We start from the raw sequence: 17,971 nt of genomic DNA, 5'->3' as shown, positions 1-17,971 counted from the left end.
GGAAAAAAAGACAGTCAAAAGCTGCTAATAAGACCTGCAGCTAATGTGCATGTTATGTGAGTTTACAAATTAGCCAATGGTGAGGCAACCATGATGTTGTCACACAACATGAGGCGTCCTTCAGGTCAGTCTTATTACTGTGTATTTGTGTCATAATGACACAACTGTGAAAGGCAAGGCTTTGTGTCACATTCAATAGCTGTCAAGTAAAAGCTCCAGACCCTCCACTTACTCATCCTTTAGAGTTCTGTTAACGCAGCTCACTGTTTGACAGGACATGAAGTTGTTCCCAGGCATTGTGTTCTGCTGTTAGTGTGGCATGGCACTGACTTGTCATCCCACTTGTGGCCAGATTTTGTTGATAGGCCTGGAGATATGCATGCAACAAAGCAGGAAGAAACTTTTTTCTTTATGAAATTTTTTTTTATTTACAGGAAACAAAGCCCAATTTTACAAAATGTAAGACGAAAACAGCAAATCTTGAATTATGTAAGCTAAATGTTGTACAGTTGTGTAATCGTTACAGAACGTTGCCTGCAGCACTCGAACTACACCACAGTGTTTAAGCGTTTTAACAAGACATCCAAACCAACAGGCTGTTTACAAGGAAACTGAAATCGACTTATATTCAGTGGAACTGCATGAAACAATAAACAAATTCTATGTATCTCTAACTAGCGCCCTATCATCACCACCCACTCTCAAACCCAACATCATTATATCTCGCTTTTCAACAGGAGTGTAGCTCGTTTTTAACTAAGAATAGACGCAGGCGACACAAATCACAAATCTTCTTGGTTGTTGAAAATCTACATGAATCTCTAGGAAAATCCAGTTCTTGGTGAAATAAAAATAAACTAACATCACACTAAAGCCTCCTCTCTGTGATGGTGCTGAAGCTTGTACAGCAGGTGGGGGGTAAATCTACTGGGAAGTCTTGGCTCATGGATAATCAAACCCTTTTTACAGCACTGCCGAATTAATGTAACAGAAACCACATACTGCAAACATTTTGCCATAGTTGCACAGTGTGTGAAAAATGCCTCAGACTTGGATTTTACTCCCACCTCACTTGGTGATGAATGTGTGAATAAATCTCTTCTTTGTTCTTTTTGCCTATCTTTCTTTCTTTTTATTAAACTAACTGTAAGGCATCATGCAGAACTGCAGTTACTTCATTTCTTCATTCTACAGGCTTCTGTGATTCTTCCCTCCTGTTACAAAATCATTTCTATCTTGAGATCTTGGATTATTGAAACATTCCAGAACACAACAAGTGCAGGGGAGAGTTTAACCTGTAAGTCTGACAAGCAGGTGGTTGAGTGATAATATGTGTTTTTATTCAGACACGTTTCAACAAGTGACAGAAAACATATCACCTTGAAATCTTGTTAGTATTTGATCCCTTTCAGGGTTCCGAGACCTATGCTAGCGTATTCATTTACTGCCTCCATTAGACAGGCAGCTCTGCTTAGAAATGCGTTTTTAAACATTTAAGAGCAGTCACTGAGATGTTTCTAATTTTAATCTGACAGATATTTTCACATTTAGTTTGTGAACACAAAATCACATAATGAAAAGATCAAGAAAGTGTTAGTTGGCTTAAAAAACCGCCCCATTTACTTTTTGTTTTTGATATGCAGTTTAAAAAAAGTGTTACAGTGGTATCAGCTATATTTGGAATTCCTAAAATTATGTCTCTGTGAATAAAAGTGAACAGAGCTGTTGATGAATCTGGTCACTTAATGCAATCCATTTGTGAGAATAAAATGCTCTGTTGTCTGTTTCTGTAAAACCAAAGATATGTATAAAATCAAGGTATTTGCACAAAGATAGCTGCATTGTAAGATTTATAGACATACGTAGATTATGTTATAGTGTTTCAACATCTATATCATAATCTATATCATAATACTGGAAGGTCTCAGAGCATCTGTATGTGTGTGTGTGTGTGTGTGTGTGTGTGTGTGTGTGTGTGTGTGTATCAGCACGATTCTGACAAATTGAGATGTTTTTACCTGGCCAGTTTGATACCTAGAGTTGCGGAATAGTCCCATCTCGACAAGTTGATAGGACCAATATTTTTGGAGATATTTGTTATTTTGGAATACCTTACAAACAAGGAAGCGCAGTACCATGCCACATGATGGAAAATGAAGTTAAAAACAGGAACACCACATTTACTCCAGCTGTTTTGACATACTGGTGTTAACATTGGTGCCTGCAGCCATACGGCCTGTGCGTACTGAGTGACATTTGAGAGAGAGAGAGAGAGAGAGAGAGCGAGAGAGAGAGAGAGAGAGAGAGAGAGAGAGAGAGACACTGACATATACAGAGAGATAGGTAAGGTATGTCCCAGTACTTATAAAGAACTCCCGCCCACCCCGGTCTTATGAATCATTCATCATCCACCCCCATTTTGCAGATTATTTACCCCCCACCCCTGTCTGTGCGTTTTGTGTACCTCACAGTTTCACACAATGTCACTGTGCCTGGGTATCAAAAAAAAACAAACAAAAAAAAAAAAACTCCATACTACTCCATACTAGACTAACATCTTTTCCCAAAAGTCTTCTCTCCCAGCATAAAAGCTACCACATCTACAACCCACGGTTCCCCACAGGTCACATACTAGTTGCTATATAGTACTTTTAAATTCATATTTAATTATTTGATTATATTTATATACTTACACTTAGGCATGGACAGCACTTGTTTACTATATTCATCCTGTATTTATCCATTCAGATACAAAATCTCTTCTTCCTGGTCCAAATGGCAGCAACAGTGAGTCTTACACAGAAGAATTTCACATATAAAACACATTTGATACATAAAAGCAACGTCAGAGAGTAATAAAAAGAAGAATAACTACTACTACTACTACTTTCAGCTGCTCCCTTTACAGCCACACCAAATCATGTGCTTCCATCTGACCCTGTCCTTTGCATCTTCACCTCCATGTCCTCCTTCACCACATCCATAAATCTCTTCTTTGCCTCCTGCCCGGTAGCTCCATCTTCATCATCCTCCTACCAATATATTCACTATCCATCCTCTGCACATGTCCAAACCATCTCAGTCTGCCCTTTTTCACTTTGTCCACAAAAATCCAGCTGCTGGTTCCAGTTTTAGGCCCAGCCCTTGTTCTAGTTTTGGTTTCTAGTACCGGTCCCAAGCCTGGATAGATGGACAGGCCAAATCAACCACATAAAAAGAAGAATAAAAGAGAGGTGAATAAAGAATGAAAAAAGCACAACGACCATATTTATGATATACACAATGTAGACCCCATCTCCAGAGGTTTAAGTAAAGTATATGATCATGTAAAATTCCTTTAAAGGTATTTAATGAAGATAGTGTTTCAAGTGAAAAGATATTTTGCAGTTCCGCCCATGGACATAGTGCATAAACAGAGCAGAGTTCATCAAGGGAACATTCTGAAGAATTAGAAGCCTAGTGCTGTATTTACTAGTGCGATAGGACAAGAGGATGGTGAAAGAGATAGGTTTAATAGTAAGAAAGCAACACATAAATATGCACTTGTGTCCTCTAATTTAGAGATGACCCTCTTAAAGATTCATGTAAAACTCAGCAGTGAGTGCATAAACTGGCATTAGCTGCAAAATGTAAAGCAGTATGATACACAGTCCTGTTTTTTTATGTACATTAATGTTGTATGGAAATAACATCGACATAATCTGACAGATATTACAGATGAAAATGAATACCGAATAATTCTTCTTCATTTGATAAGTAAAAACAGTGTCTGAGCTTTATCACCATATCCTCCATGTGACCACTCATGCATATAGATACAAGACCTTTGTTTAATATGACATTTCTCACATTTGTACATAGAATACCACAACAATGTGACCTCTGTCCTTTAGTGACAAATTACATTCAGATAATACATATCCATGGCTTTTGAAGAATGTACAATGGCAGCATTTTATTCTGATAACGGGTTTGCTCATTGCATACCTAGTCTACACAACCTTGCCTTTGTTGCTTCATGCTCACTTGGCTCCAGAATTAATCATAATTACTTGCGCAATTTGCTCATGAATATTCAGTAACATGTAAACATATACAATAAAACAGATTCCACATGGATGTAGCTAAAAGAGAATTATTAAAGAACCTATTGTTGTGACTAAAAGCACAGAGCAAATCAGCCTAGTATTATTTTGCCCTTCTGAAGACATAAAGAATAATTTATATATGCTCAAAAAGCTCGAGGTTTCTGCCTCAGATAGTTGTAAAGACTAAGCATCCTTGAACATCAGTGAGACACCGATGGAGTGCACTGCAACGTGGCAAAATGAGCAGAACTATTGTTCCACTAAAACATAATGAGTGTGTGGCGTTTGTGTTGTCACTGATGTACTTTTGACTCCACTTTTGCGCTGGTCTAATGGGTTTTTGTGTGGACTTGGGTCAAAAGCTGTGACCTTATCTGAAACACTTTAACACCTCCCTCTCATTTTGCTGTTTTCACAGAATCTGCCTCCTTCGATTAGGAGCTCCTCAGAGTCTGCTGTGCCCCATTTAATCTCTAATGATCCTCTCTAGTGTGAATAAAGGATCCAATTTAACTGTCAAAAACAGATGTTTATCCACATATGCTGGAAGAAAAGAGAAGAAAAATTATAGATGAGGTCACAACACCTTGTTTAGCGTACAACTGGGATAAATGCATTCAGACGTGATTTTTCACAATTCACATCTATTTTAATAAACATTGTTTCTGTTCAGTTCACACTGAGAGCAGACAGAATTTGGGACTTTTATGTTTTTGTTTTTTTTTTTGCATCATATTCTCAAATTAATGTAATCTTTATTCATGTATGAATTGTATAATTTAACCCATAAAGACCCAAATATCCATCACCGACCAAAACCATCTACTAACGTAAACTGTTTAATACCTTTTAATCCACTAATCCTGTCACAACATGTTAATAATTGGTGTAAGATACAGTTTGTTGTCTTTTCATGGTCATCAGATATGACCCATTTGGATGTTCAGAGTCTCCGTTGTCAACGTGGAAACACTGTCATCTTCTACAACACTGATTCATCAGTAAAACCCATGGAGTTGGATCAATGAAAGTGGATGGACGCACTTGGTTTATGTTCAATGAATTCTACATTTTACAGAAAAAGTCACTTTTTATGCAGTTTTCTCTGTTTTTGATATAGAGTTTTTATGAACATTTTTATGATCAGTATATTAAATGTAGGAAAATACCTGATTTATACTGATAAAATGCAAAATACAGAGGATAATATTTTTAAAAATGGTGGTAAATCACTCAAGAAAGGTTAAATGTAGAGAAAATTTCCTTTGGGAATTGACATAAAAGTATCACTGGGTCTTTATGGGTTAATATCAGCCACACTTAAAACATCACACAAAACTAAAAAGGTCTTCACTTACAATGTACAATGTGCCTTGAGATGATAATGTTGTGAATTAATGCTTGATAAATAAAACTGAAATGAAATGTACTCTACTGAAGTCTTTAGATGTGTAAAACCTACATTTAACTGTTTCTGGTAAAACAAGGCTTCACCTCGGCCTCAGCAATGACCTACTGAGTACAACAACACACATATTTATATTGTTTGTTCTCATGTAAACATATATACACAACACATATTACATTATGTCTCATACCCATCAACTGCACTGAATAGAAATGGATAAATTGTGCCTATTTTATCACTGTAAGTTGGTGGTCAGAGGTGCATAGAGTATCAAAACAAGCATTTATATATTGTCATTATGGATGAATAATAGCCTGCTTAGCAGATAAAGCACTTTGCATGGTGAACTATCAGCCTAGTAAATGTCATTGTGTGATTTTGAATTGTGTCGGTATTTGTTGTTGTGGGGCAGTTGGTGTTTGTTTGCTGTATGTCTGTTTATTTAGTGCTGGCTGTAAATCAAATTGCCTCATAAGCATAATAAAGATACCTTGAACCTTCATTTGTTTTTTCCATGATTAATATATTCAGCAAACAGTAAACCCTTTCAAAACACAACAGAAGAAGTAAGATAAGATAAGATAAGATAAGATAAGATAAGATAAGATAAGATAAGATAAGATAAGATAAGATAAGATAAGATAAGATAAGATAAGATAAGATAAGATAAGATAAGATAAGATAAGATAAGATAAGATATTCCTTTATTAGTTCCACAAGGGGAAATTCCAGATTTACAAAAGTAATAGTGGAGCACAGACAAAGCGCAAAAGAGCAAAAAAGAGCTAAATCAAAATAAAGACAAATAAAAAAAAGCTATAAATAAAGCTTTCACTGGACTCCAGAACTTTTAATTTTTTTTACTCTTTCTGTAGGTTTGCCTGTTATCACTGTCCCACTCATAGATCTATTTCAGTCTAAGCATTAGTTTCTAGATGTTTGATGATGAAGTGTCATAATATCAATATATCATCATGATGTCTTTGATTTTATTGAATGCACTACTAGTCCCTCTTGGAGTGAAACAGCCCAAAAGCATCATGGTCCCTTGTGCATCGGTGTTGGGGATGGTGTTCTTTGGGCTACAAACCTCACCCTCCTTCCTCCGTGCAAAACGTTGATCTTTTGCTCATATGTAAACTTCAGTCTTGCTTTTTTGCGTCCGTTGTGGAGCACTGGCTGCCTCCTTGGGGAACACCCTTTCAGGTTAGGATGATACATACAGCGCTGTCTTTACTGTGGATGGAGGTATTTTTGGACCAGATACCTCCAACATCTTTATCATTTCAAAGACTGCTGTCCTGGGATGCTTTTGAACCCGTTGCACTGAAACATGTTCATCCCTGGGAGTCAGAATAGATGTGAACAATTCAATGGTTATGTGGGCCTTTGGAGTTTATACTTCAGTTCTGTATTTTTTTTTTTTTTTTGCACAGATGGACATGGTACCTTTTGGAAATTCCTCCCCAAGGAGAAAAACAATCCAATGGAAGTGTATTTTTTGGGATGGTCTCTGAAGTTTCTAAAGTCATGACATCAATTTCTGGAAACTCTCAGGCTGTTTAAAGCTGCAGCGCTTGATGGTTTTTTTTAGTCACCAGGCGAAAATTCCAGAATTACCTTTCAGCATAGAGCAATTCAAGCGATCTGAGAGGATAATGAGACTTCTGAATGTACTATATGACTGTTTTTTTGGGGGGGGGGCTGTAGAAAATCTACCCCCTGACATACAGATTTACCGGTTAAATACAAGATTGACAGCTGTGATTACAGATTCTGCAAAAAGCAACCTGGGTGCAATTCTACCGCTTTTTGTCGTCATGGAGGCTTGGAAAAGTGGCCCTAAACAGCAGGTCATCTGTATGTATATTGAATCTTTTGATAGTGATTGAAAGGAGAGAGCTGCAGACGGAATGTGTGTATTTTCCCCTTCATTTGGGCACCTGCAGTTTTAAAGACACCGTGAATTTTGTATATGTAAATTCTGAGGATGTGATAAAATCAGTGGCGGGCCATGTATTTCACACTCAGGTCTTCAGTGGTGTTCAATCTGACTTAATCCACCTTTTAGTATCAATACTACATCATCTAGACTACACAAAAAATGCAAAACATAACAAGGCACTGCACCATGGTACCTCATGTAGCGAGAATGAATGTCATTACAAAAGCAACAAACTCAGTTTACATGACTCAGCAGATCTCCTTTCAATACAGCCACAAGTACACCATGCAAAATTACAAAAACATAAAAATGTTAATAAATACAGTACACAAAACAGGTTATCTTTGCATTTCAGTTCCAACAATAGGTCTTTTCTGTCACCATGGAGGCTGTTGCTGAAAGTCATGTCTGCCTAGTGGTATTTATTCTCCTCTATCAGCTATTGTGGGTTTAGAAAACAGCTATTTAATCTAAACAAACACATTTTCTCTTATGCAAGTTGTTACAGATGCAACACATGATAGCTGAAATATGATTGGACAAACACGTACACTACTGGAAGCATAGCCTCTGAAAGAAAAGCTACAAAATAAAGAGAATATTCAGAATAATTTAACTCACCTTCATGGAGCAAAGATAACATATGTCAGTGATTTTGATTCTTTAGGCCAGTAGAACAGGCCTGGCTGGTCCTGACGGTGAATTCCACAGGGTCTGATCAAGCGAAAGTGAACATCAAGATGAAAAAGTAAAATTGCACACATCATTTATCAAGTGGACTCATTTTTTAGCTAAGGATCTCCAGTTTATGGAACTGTTATCCATTTTAAAATACCACTTACACAGTACAGGAGAAGTTCCAAACCTTCTGCTATAGGCTGCAGTAAATTAACAAAAAGACAAAACACTGTCTATTACTGTGAGAAATTAAAATTCTGAAGGATGAAGTTTGTGAATTCATATCCTGGTCACATTTAAAAAGACTATCTGTGAACTGTTACTGAGAAGTTACACTTTATTTGTAATTTACCTATATCAGTAGGGACCACCATGAGTTGTAAATAACACTGTGTTAGTATTAAATCCATTAAATAAAGCATTGCGATTATATCTGGCTTGTTGTTTTAAAAAATAAGTCAGCATTTTGGGTGATGTATGCAATGGTAAAGAGTCGTCCATGTGTTACTATGGCAGCTTGTCCACGTGTTAACACGTTCTCATGTCAATAAACGAGAGACTTTTCAATATTTTACACCAAAAATTCTTTTCAGCATAGTTGAGCATAATATCTAAAAGGTTTTGTCTTACTTTCAAATTTCAAGTCCATGTGTTCCCGAGCAGTAATTTGACATTTTTCACCTAAAAATGTTATCACCCAAAATTTTGGTCTACATAATGTTAAAGTGCTTATAAATACCTACTCAAATATGTGTAATACATGCATGTAAGTTACTCTGATTACATGACAGAGACTGTTGAAAACCAAATGTGTCCAAGTGTTACCGCTTGATTGGACCCCACTGAAAAAATTTAAATAAATGCCTGATTAAAAATGATTTCTCCCACTATTCTTAAATGTTACATATCACATAGCAATTTGAGCAACTACTCAATCCAAATGAACTAACTGGTCAAGTTGAACTGACAGAATATACATATCAGAAATAAATATACAGACTTGTGAAAGACTGTGTTTGAATGCCTTTGGCCAAGGTGCATATAAGCGTCTGAAGTGAACTGTATTCAACTGTGACAGACAGGAAATCAGTCATGGAAACCATATCATTTACTTCATATAGCTGGCTGAATTATAAGGTAAATCTCAATCGTATGTGAAAACACCAGTCTTGAATATTGATGGGCCAGTCGCCCACGACATATTGAAAATATTAATTCATTTTTAAGCCACTTTTCTCACTCTGCCCTGTCATCTCATTCACTTTATTATTACAAGACATTTCAGCCGGCTTATCTCGGAGTGGACGAACAGTGGCCGAATGCCAAGGTCTTCTGAAATTGCAAATTCTTCATCCTGTCACCCAAACTATGACCAGCTCTCTTACACGGAGATCTCCTCCAAGGTGTTTGTATAGGTGATAGCCATAACGATGATCAGTGACTGAATCAAGAGTAGAGATTTGTGGCTGAGCTGCCTTTAGGACCAAGGACTGATACCAAGGAGCAGGGTGCATGAGTTGCATAAATGTCACACACCACGGCTATCAATCACATCATTCTCCTCATACTCTCATGACCCTGAGAGACCCCTCTAGCTGTGCCAAATACAGCTCAAATGAACAGCCCTGGAGCACCATTGTAAACTTAAGAGGAGTGCACAGCAGCAGCAGAGCCTATTGACAAAGGTTCAGAGGAAATCAAGTCAAAGTCCTGCTGTGTGGAGTCACTGCAGATACATAGTGGTGAACTCAATGTCGACCATCAAATACATCACATACTTTAACTAGGAGCACTGTGCCTCTGTCTTTATCTGTTGGTACATGTTTTGCGTGGACTGTATGCTCATAAGTGTTTATCAGAACGTCTCTTTTCTTTTTTTTTTTATGGACAAAATCATTTGCATTTCAAACATTTCAACATCTAAAACTTTGTCACATCCTCTCTTCCAGGAAAACAAGATCAGAGTTGTTCACCCCTGTGTCTCACACTGCTCAGGTCATTTGTTCTCATTGTGAATGGCAGAGTGAGAAGCATATTAAAGAAGTGATTGTTAACTCACTGCCCTCTGCTTTGCCTCTGGTATTGTCCCAAATGATCCTCACTGATAAATGGGGCCAGAAAGTCATCCAAGGTGCAGGCACTGCAGCACAGCTTCACTGTCATAAAATACCTGTTTTGTTGCTGTGCAAACCCTGGCAGTCACCTGTAATGCAGTTTTATGATCAAATTAAAGGAGAAATTAACACGTAACAATAGATGATAATAATACCAACCCAGATCTGTTGATGTAACAGAATAAAATGGGTTCAACTACTGTACAGTACAGTCTGTGTTTGCTTTTGATGCTGCCATACTTTGAAGGTTTTTGAATCTTTGCAGTAGCAACACTGTGGTCGTTACTAGCAAAGCTGTACTAAACTATAAACTCGCAACATAAAATATTCAATGAAAACTTTGTAGTTTCGTTAAATGGAAAAAAGGATTTTGTTTCCACTTCAAATGTTCTTCAGTTGACAAAAATGAAGACTTATAGCCAGATTTGGATACATTAAAGCCTCCATTTCAATTTGTGTGCACTGTATGATAATGTAGTGTCTGCCTTACAAAAGCAGCAGCTAATTACACAATTAAAGCCTGGAACCAGCCTCTGTGTGAGTGAAGGAGAGCTCAAAGGCACATTTCATTGGTGGGCTTATGGATTAAGAACCTTAGAAAAGAAATATAACTTTATATTGTGCAAAAATACATAAATGCATTTAAATACTTGTATTAAGGCAACAATTAAGTTATTTGTGCATATGTTACTCATGAAATTTCTATAATAATCTGCAGCAGGAAAACAAATGCTGCACTAGCAACTGTCAATCTGCATTCAAAGAAATGAAAAAGGTTGTAGATGTAATAAGAAAAGTTTCCTTAACACAGCAGCATCTGTATTGAGCTGCTCTCAGTCTGAACCCCAGGGCTGCACATGAAACTCTTATTCTTTTTTTTTTTTAACATGTCCATTACAGTGATGAGCTGACAAACATATTCATGACATTTCTCTATTCGCTTTCCAATTAGTGCAAACCTTACCTTCAGCTGTATGAAAACACACACACTGATCTGACCTCACTGTCACCTCATTTACTCGCTCGGAAATCTGCCATGTTGAGTCCTTTTTTTGCTCCGGAGGGTTAACCTAATCCATGCTCCTGTTACAGCGAACGGCTCAGAATCATCATCTGTCATTATATATGAATATCTCCTGGTTCCTTCACTTCATGGTTACAAATTTGCCTCTTGTTAATTAGAGGGAGCTGTACGGGTTAACAAAAAATTTATTTCCAGCAACCCTCTGCCAATTACGCAGCATCTTCAAAAATGTTCTTCATGGTTATATATTACTTTTCCTAGTCTAGTTACATCTGCAGTGAAGGAGCAATCATATTTTTCCATTTCTCAGAATAGTTATACTAAACTTTACCTCCAGAAATGGAGTTTTTAAAGGCTGGATTAATCTAACTGGTCAGGAGCGGCTGATTTGCGATTATATCTTTGGGTAAAGTGGGAAGTGTTTCAGAGGGTAAATCTATAACTCAAATGTTAGATAGGGCTTATTTTCAAGTTTCTGTATAGCAAGCAATCTGTTTTCTCAGCCTCATCTAATTGGGTTTCTGTAAGGACATTCAGAAATAGGCTATTGATGGATTTTCTCCTGCAATATACCGCGGATTACAGCTTATTGTGTTGTGTGTACCCTTGATAAGTTCAGAACCAGGTGGCCATAGAAATGAGCATCTCTCATTCTAAAGCGCAAACTGTTAGATTATTGCTTTCCATCTGCTTGACAAATCCTGTTAGCTAGAATTGACTGGTTTTGCATACAAGACAGCAGGGTTTTTTATGTACTGTTCCCAATATGAGACACATATTAACATGGGTATGACTGTCAAAAGGGGAAAAAGATGCAATATATTCATCTTCTTGAATTTCTTGTAGGTTTTAGATAGATTGCAGAGTTGGTCTTTGCTTTAAATAATTCATCACTTTGATAAAAAGCCATTTTTTCTCATCTAATATAGTGTACATGTCCCTAAAACTAGCAACCTAGAATATACATGTAGCTTCGAAGACAGCATAAATATTAAAACTTTTACTGGTGGACAATAATTATATACAATACCGTGAAAAAGTCTTATTCCACCTTTAACTTTGTTGTTGTTGTGGGGTTGAACATGCATATTTATTTTTACCCCACCCTCTGAAGGGGAGGCAAGGGATATTGTTTTTGGTTTGGTTTGTTAGTTAGTTAGTTTGTTTGTTAACATTCTAGCAGCAAAACTTTTGGTTGAATTCATACCAAATTGGGTTTATAGATTGACAGTGACCAAGAGTAGATGTCATTATATTTTGGGAAAAGTAAGTAAAAGTTCAATTTCTTTTTAAATGAATTTTTAAAATATTTTTTTCCCCCATTTACTTATAATGGGGTGAAATTTCACATTGTCTGTAGCAGCAAAACTGTTGGTTGAATTCATACCAAATTGGGTTTATAGATTGCCAGTGACCGAGAATAGATGTGGTAACATTTTAGGAAAAGTAGGTCAAAGTTCATATTTTTAATGAATTTTTAAAATCTTTTTTCTTCTCCCATTTACTTATAATGGGCAAAATTCCAAATGTCTATAAAAACATCAATTTTGTTTCAATTTACTTCAAACTTGGCACATATATAGAGGCAATTGATATGCTGACATCAGTACATGTATAGACATGATGACATCAGCTGGATCGATGCCAAAATGAGCTACAATACATGCGAGGGGCGGGGTTTGTTGTGCCTGGCACCACTTGTTTATTCTGTTTTCTTCAGACACAACAAGAAAAGAGAAGAAATATGCTGCTTTAAAAACACGCAAAAACTGAACTAAATAGGTTCTAAAGGTTAAAGTTACTATTTAGCTTGACCTCTGACCCTATGACAAGAAGCAACACAGTTAGAAACATCTGACATGTGTGAAACGAAACCTGGTATAAAACATCAGAAAATTATGCAATCAATCTCCTGTTGTCTGAACAAAAGGGTTAAAGATTCTAAATATTACCTCTGGTTTATAGAAGCTATTTTTCCCTGAAACTTTTGTTTTTGCTGCTGTACATACCTGACATATATACAGACTGGATCTTAATACAGACATTGAGACATGCATATGATATGTGGTTATTATAAATGAACTAAACCAACAAACCTAATGTTGGCCTCGGACTTCTGCACTCTACTGTACATCATTAATCCCAAAACTATATCAATATGTGTTCTGCTTGTTTTACAGTTCTGGATGCTTCATTTAGATTAATTCAATTAATTTTACATTTATGCCACTACAGATTACAATCTGTAAGACTGCAACAGGTGGAGAGTGTTATAACCTGTCTTGTGTGTTATGATGTCCATTTTTTTTTTACACAGATAAGTAACTCATCTGTGTCATTTCATGCTACTTAAAGGTTGAATGTGTAAGATTTTATGGAATATATTGGAATCTGCAGAAATGGAATACAGTATTTATAACTGTGTTTTCATTAGTGGATAATCCCTTGAAAATATAATCACTGTGTGTTTGTTGTCTTTGAATGCACTGTTTATTACTGCAGAGGGCTCATGGACACCACTATGTTAGTGCAGAATGGACTTCTTCCTCTTTTATAGCATGTGACCTCCAGGGTTAAGTTCATCACCCCCTACACCAGATTTAATATCACCTTAACCAAAAAGCACAGAATGAACAAAACGACACTGGCTCCAGAGAAGTCGTGTTTTTAGTGATCACTGTGGGGGAGTGTGGACGATATTTTTCGATCTGCAGTCTCACTGCTGTATCATCTGCATTGTACACACTCAACCTTCAGATGTCTTAGAGGATTTTATTTCAACACTGTGATGATTGTTTTCAGTATAAACCTGCTGATGTCAGCCAGATGGACAAAAATACGGGGATTTTGCACTTTTAGATTCCCATCGAAAATAATGAGCAAAATGTTAATGTCAGCTGTTGTCAGTAATTATGAAAATAAGTCAATATTTCTTTACAATTTAGAGTAGAATAGAATAGAATAGAATAGAATAGAACAGAATAGAGAATAGAATAGAATAGAATAGAATAGAATAGAATAGAATAGAATAGAATAGAATAGGTCTTTTGTCACTGTTACAAGAACAATGACAATCAGTTTAGCAGCTCTGTCTCAGTTTAGCAGCAGATTCTTAAAGAAAGAAAAAAGAAAGACTATTTATAAAACTATCACACAAAAATTATACTGAAAATATACACTCAAAGATATTGAAATATGTTTTATCTTCATGAGTGAGGGAAGACATGAGATGTTTAGTTGTGGTTTAAAATGATCATTTATGATCAGAATAATATATATTTAGAGAAATAGAACAATAGAGCATTTAAATCATGTGTAAGGGAAAAAGGCAAAAAAAATTAAATAAAAAGTAACTGAAGGATTTTTCAAGTGTAGATGACAGTAAAAACAAACTGACCCCATTGAACATTTATTGCAATGATAAATACCTCAATATAAAAAACACATCATCACATTTGTGATTATCATGATCATATCAGCAGTGAAACTCTTAAAATAAATGTGTCCCAATACTTTTGTTCATAAGTATTTCATCAATATTCAGAATGCCTCCGAGTTTTATTTGCAGCTGCGTGACCTCCGAGTCCACATTATATCTTTGTACATTCCTTACTTATAAACTGTAAGTTAAACTATAGTTAAACAGTGATCTATCTGGTTCAACTCTGTGGTGATGCACCAGAGGATATTAAAAGACAGCGAGTGGGAGGCAGAGACAGATTGATTGACAGATTGTGTGAGTCAGGTGCAGAGGAACAGCCATGTGTCTTCAGTCAGAGGCAGAATTTCAGAATAACACCCATTTGAAGGTGAGAGTTGAGTCCTGTTCTATGGGATCACATGTATCCAGAAAAACACTTGACAAAACAACAGATGTCAATCAGGAAGTATTACCAGCTCAAAAACAGAAGTCTTCAGTTCATACTCCATGCAGACAAAACTACAACATGTGAGAGATGCATAAATCCAAAATAGGGAGCTTTTTTTTTGAGGAAACCTTCACAATCATATCATCTGTTTGGGAGGATCGAGTATCAAACATGTCTGTGTGTGCAGGAGGACAGAAATAGAAATAGAGTTTTGCTCCAATGCTCACAAGATGTCTTTCTCAACATTGCTGCAGGAATGGAGGGGCAGAGTCTAAATCCAGATTGCAGTGATTAGACATTGTTGGTGTGTTCATGGACTTCAGGCTCTGCCACTTATTTACATAAAAAGAGTGGTTTTCCGAAATGTCTTAGTTCAGTAGTGTCAGGACTGGGTATTATCAGTGAATGGGCAGAGGGCTGACTGTTATTGTAACAGCAAAATGAGCTTATGTATGTGTCTGGTCTAACCCACATTATGCCTGACACAGACTGAATCAGCTTTTGAATTGTAATTAAATTTCAGACTACTCATGCTTGAAAGGAAGGCCTTTACTGAGCCAGAGAGATTTCATAACTTTTTATTACATTTAATGAACACAAATATGGAAATCTTTCATGTGAAATAACTGAAATAGTTGAAAGATAATTTTGTCTTTATAGAACTTCATCAACCTTACAATATGTTTGTATTTCAGGGCCCTTAAATGAAGTTGATTAGAGAGTAATTATGTACTAGTAATTATGTACTAGGTATTATTATGTGGATTCATACACAAGTTTATCTGGAAGACTGAATAAAATAAGCCAATCTGAATAATAAAGTATTTTCAGGAAAAGAGAAACGTCAACGTATGATTAAGTCTCGTTTTATTTTTGGATCATTCATTCACTAGATTTGACTCAGTTTTTATTCAAACACAGTAAATCAAGATGGTAAACAGAGATTGATTCAATGGCAGTCGACTCAAAAGAAGAATGATACTCACAAAAATATCTGACAGGAGCAGGTGCTTTTACCTTCAGCATAAAGTTATTAAAAGCTTTGGCAAAGTGTAGATAATACAGTCAATACTAGCACTTTCTCTTTTTCATGTAATTTATTGACTTCCTCGTGGAGACTAATCCATCACCGTCAAAATCCCTTTAAATTATAATGGATAAAATGCCACAATGTCTAGATAGTGTCACTCGTTAGCACTTATTGAATATAACAGGATAGATGCATAGAAAGCATAGTGAGCTCCCAACTGTGCAGGCAATGAAGCTTATGGCTTATTAAAATCTTTATACAGTAGTGATGGAAAGTGTAATATTCTGGTCTATTCTTTCAACGGCTTTAAAAAGTGGCAATTAATGATCTGTGGTATGAAATTAAGGATGGGAAAAACAGAAACTGACATAATCTCTGTTCAGCAGAGTAATGCAAATCACACCCTAAAAAGCCTCTCCCGCACCAATATCCTGTATTTTTGTTTAATTTCCGTTGTATTTCATACCAGTGCGAACACTTGTAGTGACGAACAGGGGCTGAGAGTACGAGACTCTGCAGGTCTCATCAGATTTTCAGAGCAATTTAGAGTTTTTCAGCATGTCGTTTTAGTTTAACTGCCTCGTTTCAGTTTTCATCAGCTTCTTACACACTATATAAAACTAAGCTGGTGGTCATCCATGCAATGAATTCACCATGTGTTTGAAAAATAACTCCGACTACTTTGTAAAGCAGATTTTGAACAACTTCATCTGTTGAACCCAAAATGAAAAACTATTATTAAAGTAGTCATTTACTGTTGTGTGCAGAATAAAATGGTATGAATGGATTTTAAATAAAGTGAATTATTTTGAACTCATTACTCGTCATTACTCTGAATATTTTGTGTTTTTTGTGTTCTTTTTAATGCGAGGATCAATGTTATCTACTTAGCCCTCATTTGTGTGAACACTCACTGGTGAACAAAAGCATCTACTGACCTAAAATTTTAATAACTGCTGAATCTTTAACCCTATCAATACATGTAAATAATTGAGGTAAAATGCAGTTTCTCAGTATATCATCGTAATCAGATATGACACATTTGAATGTTCAGAGGCTCTGCTGTGAACATGGAAACACTGTCATCCTCTGAAACACTGATTCAACAGTAAAACCCATGTAGTTTTACAAATAACAGTAGTTGTAGATGCTTATTTTTAAATCCAGTTAATGATATATTTAACTGAAAATGACACCTTTTCTTCAGTTTTCTCTGTTCTGATAAAATAACCTTTAAATTTACTCTGAGCAGTTATGAACATCTACATGATCAGCAAATTAAATATAGAAAAATACATAATTTTCACAAAAAAAATGCAAAAACACATACAATAATATTATAATAAATGATCAAATTATAATATTATTAATAAATATGATAAAGAAATCTTTTAGGACAGGATAAATGTAGAGAGAAATGTATTTAGATGTCACCACAAAAATAGTTCTAGGTCTTTAAGACATAACTGATGCATTACTATTCATTATTCACTGTGAAGGGCTTCTAATTTTATTTTATCAGATGTAATTTGATGTGAATTATGTACGTTGCATTTCTGTCTGATGGGAAATCAGTTTCCACTCACAATCACACAGTTACGTTAAATTCTCGTGAGAAAAATCTATTTCCACTGTACAAAACCCATTTTCACCATTACATTCTTCATGTGTGCAGCCGTCAAGGTCAGAAATGCAAAATAAATAAATAAATATATAAATAAATAACAACAACAAATAGATTTGTCAGCTGCTGCATTTGCATAGGTCGAAGCATTCAAGCAAGACATAAAAAGGGCAAAGATTAAAGCTACATCT

This window comes from Sphaeramia orbicularis, chromosome 3 (assembly GCF_902148855.1).
Source record: "Sphaeramia orbicularis chromosome 3, fSphaOr1.1, whole genome shotgun sequence".
Taxonomy (NCBI): domain Eukaryota; kingdom Metazoa; phylum Chordata; class Actinopteri; order Kurtiformes; family Apogonidae; genus Sphaeramia; species Sphaeramia orbicularis.
Note: the sequence above shows the minus strand (reverse complement) of the source record.